Below are 5982 nucleotides of genomic sequence, written 5' to 3'. Positions count from 1 at the left end.
ATTTGGATTCATAGATATTTCCTCTTATCCAGTGGCCACTGGAAAGAATTAGCCAGTCCACATGGGATAGGCACTGCCTTCCACTGGCTTCACTTGGATTTTTTTTTTTCCCCTTCTTCTCCGTCTGTAACAGCTTGTCCCTTCTATTTTTCACCTCGTCCCATGGCGTAGCGTATCATGGTAGGACTGGCCGGGGCAAGGAGAATGGTAGCGTAAATAGCCTCCTCTCACCTGCCCCCACTTGTCATAAACGTAACCACTGAGCCTTGTCCTGTGAACTCAAAATAAAAGACCTGCCCTTAGCGTATGTGCTGGAACTAGCTTTTTCCTATAAAAGATATAAATGAAAAGAGAAAGTAGGAAATCAAAGGAGGTGCTTCCATTTTAATCAGTTTCTACCAGAAATCAAGCAACTTGGTAAAACCTTAGAATAAGATCTTAGAAGAGGGTTCCCAACCCAGCACTACAGGCATTTTGGACCAGTTAATTTCTTGTTGTGAGAGACTATCCTGTGTCTCAGGAAGGTTAGCAGCATGCCTGGCCTATACCTACTGGATGCAAGTAGCAACCCCTGCTCCCCAGCCCCATTGAAACAACTTAGAAATATCTCCAGACATTGCCAAAGGTCTCCTGGGGTGCAAAATCACCCCTGTTGAGAAGCATTGCCTTAGAACATCCAGGTTTTTACTTTTAGGATAGAGTACTAGGGGAAAGACTGAAACTGAACCTCTGTTGGAAGCAAAACATGCTGTCAAAAAAAGACCAAAAGAAACAGGGTGATATGGAGAGAATAGGCCCAGGATTAAAATGTATTTGTAAAACAGTCAAATCTTAAAGGTGGCTCTTAACTTCACATTTGCAGATCCTTTCCCCCGCTAGAACCCTAACTCCAGTTCTTTGAAATCTACCTCCTTGCTGTTTTTAACTTCAAGATCCTAGCCACGCCCTGTTTAAGATAGGTGTATACCATTTCATTACTATATGTATATATATATATATCTTTTAACAATCATGATTTTATTGTAAACACTTGAGTGCTGTTTGTGTATTTTTTGAATTTATTTATTTGGCTGCACCAGGTTTTAGTTGCAATATTTGGGATCTAGTTCCCAAAACCAGGGATCGAACCTGGGCCCCCTGCATTGGGAGGGCAAAGCCTTAGCCACTGGACCATTAGGGAAGTCGCCAGTCATGAATTTTTAAAAAAATGTTTTTATTGTGGTTAAATATACATATAAAATTTATCATTTTAAACATTTTTAAGTGTTCAGTTCATTGGCATTAAGCACATTGTTATTGTTGTCTAACCATCAACCACTGTCTCTAGAATCCCAAACTGAAAACACTGCACCCACTAAGCAATAACTACCCATTCTTCTCTCTGCCAGCCCCAGATAAGTATTCTACTTTCTCTAGATACTTCATAGAAGTGGAGTCATACAGTGCTTGTCCTTTTGTGCCTGGCTTATTTCACTTAGCATAATACTTTCAAAGTTCATCCATGTTGTAGCATGTATCAAAACTTCATTCCTTATTAAGGCTGAATAATATTCCATTGTGTGTATATGCCATATTTATCTATTAACTGTGAATGGGTTGCTTCCACCTTTTTGCTACTATGATTAATGCTGCTGTGGACATGGTTACAAATACCTGTTTGGTCCTTAAAATGTTGTGAGTGTACAGATCTGTACATTGAGAACTGAAAGAAGGAAGGCAGTGTGATATGAATGCACATATAAAGACAATTTCAGTTCAGTTCAGTCGCACAGTCGTGTCCGACTTTCTGTGACCCCATGAACTGCAGCACACCAGGCCTCCCTGTCCATCACCAACTCCCGGAGTCCACCCAAACCCATGTCCATTGAGTCGGCGATGCCATCCAACCATCTCATCCTCTTTCGTCCCCTTCTCCTGCCTTCAATCTTTCCCAGCATCAGGGTCTTTTCAAATGAGTCAACTCTTCGCATCAAGTGGCCAAAGTATTGTAGTTTTAGCATCAACATCAGTCCTTCCAATGAACACCCAGGACTGATTATAACGTGATAAATGTGACATGAAAAAATGGGACCAACATTCTTCTTCTAGATATTTACATATGTTACTTTGGTTTCTCATCATCTCTGTGACAGTAGGTAGTGATAGTTCATAGTGGCAAACTGGTAACACTGCTAAACCATTATATAAAGTAGACTTAAAAGATGCAATATTTTATTTTATTTATGAAACTTCGTATCTTAAAATGTGCCTGCTGCATGCTCAGTCACTTCAGTCGTGTCCAAACTCTTTAAGACCCTATGGACTGTAGACCACCAGGCTCCTCTGTCCATGGGATTCTCCAGGCAAGAATACTGGAGTGGGTTGCCATGCCTTCCACCAGGGGAGATCTTCCCAACCCATAAATTGAACCCACATCTCCTGCATCGCAGGCAGATTCTTTACCCAGTGAGTCACCTGGGAAGCCTATGCATTTAGTGAGTGTGAAAATAGTCCATGGCTGTTTCCTTTCAATTTCATCTTACCTAGTTATGTTTCTTGTTATATTTTTATATGAATAACAGTTGTCATGGACAGGGAATTAGTAGTGAAGCTAGAAGATTTGTCAAAAAAATTTTAGTGTGATTGAGAGTTTTTTATTGGGAATTGAGGGTAGGTAGAAGGAGGTAATCTATTATACCTCATGATGGAAGAAAAATCTGTGTGTGCTGTTCAAGCAGCTAAGGCTCCTCTGGCTGCTCGGGGAAAATGTGACAAAATCAAAATATCTGGTTATGAAATTATCTTCTGGTAAGTTTGTTGCCTTTATTGTGCCTATAAAAAATAGCATTCATATTTATGTCATTAATAAACTTCTGGGGGGTAGTAGTATATAGTATAGTTAAGATAAAAAGAGACAACTGGTATTTTTTTGAGAAGCATTTGTTTGGTGTATTGCTAGGGTATGTTTTATAGACCTAATAGTATTAGGTTTATATATGCAGTTGAATCATGCATATACTTGTAGCCCCTATGAAATTTGATCTGTCTTTATTATAAATATTTTATAAATAAGGAAACAAAGTTTAAAAGAAATTAAATAATACAATAACATCTAGCAAGCGGACATCAGAATTTGAACCCCAATCTTAAGTAGTTCTGAGGGTTATGATTTTTCTGTTGAATCATTCTGCTTTCCCCCCAGAAGCATTCTGGGGACACTGGGGTAAATCTTTATACCTTTATTTGAAGGTCATTTTAAAAATTATAAGTCTGCCTGAGGATACCAAACTTGTGTGCTATTGTGAGATAATTGTAGAGACCATTCTAAGGAAGCCGAGGTAATGTCTGGTAATATTTTTAGCATCCTTTTTCTGCACACTGTTGTCCAAATGATTCACTTTGTGTTATGCAGAATATGAAACATTGTTACAGAAGCTATTTTAAGCTGATTTATGGTATAGGCATATATAGAACTTTTCCTTTGATCAGAATACTTGGAAGCCTATAGGAATATGTGACGTGACACCAGGTTTCTACAGTTTCATCTTAACCAAATACTGCAAAACTGAATTTTTTTGAAATAAGCTCCAAAAAACCAAGTCCAAATTAAAAATTTTAATTGCAAATCCCATATTCATATCCCAGTAACAAGCTTGTGCATGCTCACTCAGTGGTGTCTGACTCTGTGACCCTATAGCCCGCCAGGCTCTTCTAGCCATGGGATTTCCCTGGCAAGAATACTGGAGTGGGTTGCCATTTCCTCCTCCAGGGGATCTTCCCAACCCAGGGACTGAACCTGAATAATCTCCTGCATCTCCAGAGAAGGCAATGGCACCCACTCCAGTACTCTTGCCTGGAAAATCCCGTGGACGGAGGAGCCTGGTAGGCTGCGGTCCATGGGGGACCAGGGTCGCTAAGAGTTGGACACAACTGAGTGACTTCACTTTCACTTTTCACTTTCATGCATTGGAGAAGGAAATGCAACCCACTCCAGTGTTCTTGCCTGGAGAATCCCGGGGACGGTGGAGCCTGGTGGGCTGCCGTCCGTGGGGTCGCACAGAGTCGGACATGACTGAAGCTACTTAGGAGCAGCAGCAGCTCCTGCATCTCCTGCATTGGCAGGCAGATTCTTTACTACTGAGCCACCTGGGAAGCCATAGTGTTATACAAATAGGAAACAGTCATGCAATCAAAAATACCCAGGCATTGTCAGGAGTAATCTGATTTTTCCTTTGATCAGAATCTTGCAGTTGCTTCCAAACAGATTTTGAGATCATGTCACTTTCCTATTTCAGTATATACAGGCCCTTCATCTAGCTTCTACCCCTCACTAGCTTACCTGCCCTCCTTATACCCACACAACTCCTTGATTCTAGGTTCATTAAAATGTTTGTAGTTCCACTAAGGTGTAGTGGTAATTTCCAGTCATCACTGCCTTTCTGCATGCTCTTTGTCTAAAACACCATTACCCATTCCTGCATTTTCTCTGTTTAATTGCTTCTCAGAAACTCAACTCTAGGCTTGGCTTTCAAGATGCTGCAATCTATTCTATTCCCCCACTGCCCCATGGGCATATCTCTAATGTAGTATTTGTCATGCTGTCCTGGAATTACAGGTGTATTTATCTTTTTATTCCATTCATTCAAGAGCTCCTTGAGGATGTGGGCTATGTCTTGATCTTGGACTCCCATTTGTATCACAGTACCCAATGTATAGCAGATGTTATAAAATATTGATTGAAGGAAATTATGTAAATCAGTAGATAAAATGGTTGGTGAGTTTTTTTATTAGTGATCTTCAGGAAACATTTAGGAATTGTAGCAGACGCTATTAGTTGCTACTGAACAGCCATCCCTTTTTTTTTTTTTTGTTATCAAAACTCAAGTTTTTGTGTGGCAGTGTACTGCAGGGCATGTATCTTGATAGCTATAAGGCAGTCATGGCATCCTCTTGTCCTCTCTGCCTGTGATCCATCTGGGTTGGACATGCTGGGACGTAGAGGGAAGCTGTGGAAGTTGCAGAGAGAGGCTTTCTTCCCTTAAAGGAAACACTTTTTTCCCCCTTTTCTCTCTTCTTGCAGTGTTTACAGTTAAAGCCTGGAGCTGTCCTGTAACTATTAATGTAAGGTGGCAAAGTTATAATATGCTGAGAATTGTGGAAGGGGAGAGATGGAGAGTCAAGGTCTTTGAGGAGATCATTGAGCCACATCAATCCTAAATTGGCTGTTAGAAGCAGACTTCTTTTTATATAGCATGATTTAAGTGGCTTTGTTGATTGAGCCAGTATGTAGTTGAATGGTGGCCCTAATAAGATATATCTATGTCAGAACCCCCAGAATGTGTGCATGTGCCCTTCCTTGGAAGAAAGGATTTTTGTGGATGTAATTAGTTAAGGAACTTAAGCTGAGATCATCCTGGATTATATGGGTAGGCCCTAAATCCCATGACAAGTATCCTGTAAGAGGTACTTACGCAGAGGAGAAGAGAAATGGACACTGAGAAGATGATGTGAATCAGATACAGGATTAGAATTCTGCAGTGACAATCCAAGGAGCATCTGGAGCCACCTGAAGCTGGAAGAGGCAAGGAGGGATTCTCTGTCACCTCCAGAGGGCGAACGGCCCTGCTGACACCTTATTTTTGACATCCAGAACTGTGAGAAAATTTCCGTAATTTTAAGCCATGTAGTTTGTGGTAATTAGTTAACAGCAACTTCAGGGAGTAATACAAACCATAAGTCAATTCTTCTGTTGGTTGCAGGCAAAAATATCTTAGTATAAGGATTTTTAGAAAAATTTTCAAACTAAACATGTGAAATGATAATAATTGGTAATAATTCAGAAAGAAATCGTAGAGTCCCTGAAAATTCTTTTTGTAAGACTTAAAAACTAAGATTGATACAACGTTCAGGTATCCTGGGGGTGGGGTGATAGGACACTGTCTGCACCTTTACATAAAACCTGGGACATACCTATTGAAACCAACTAAAACAGGGCAATTCCTC

Source organism: Cervus canadensis, chromosome 2 (assembly GCF_019320065.1).
Source record: "Cervus canadensis isolate Bull #8, Minnesota chromosome 2, ASM1932006v1, whole genome shotgun sequence".
NCBI classification, from domain to species: Eukaryota; Metazoa; Chordata; class Mammalia; order Artiodactyla; family Cervidae; genus Cervus; species Cervus canadensis.
Note: the sequence above shows the minus strand (reverse complement) of the source record.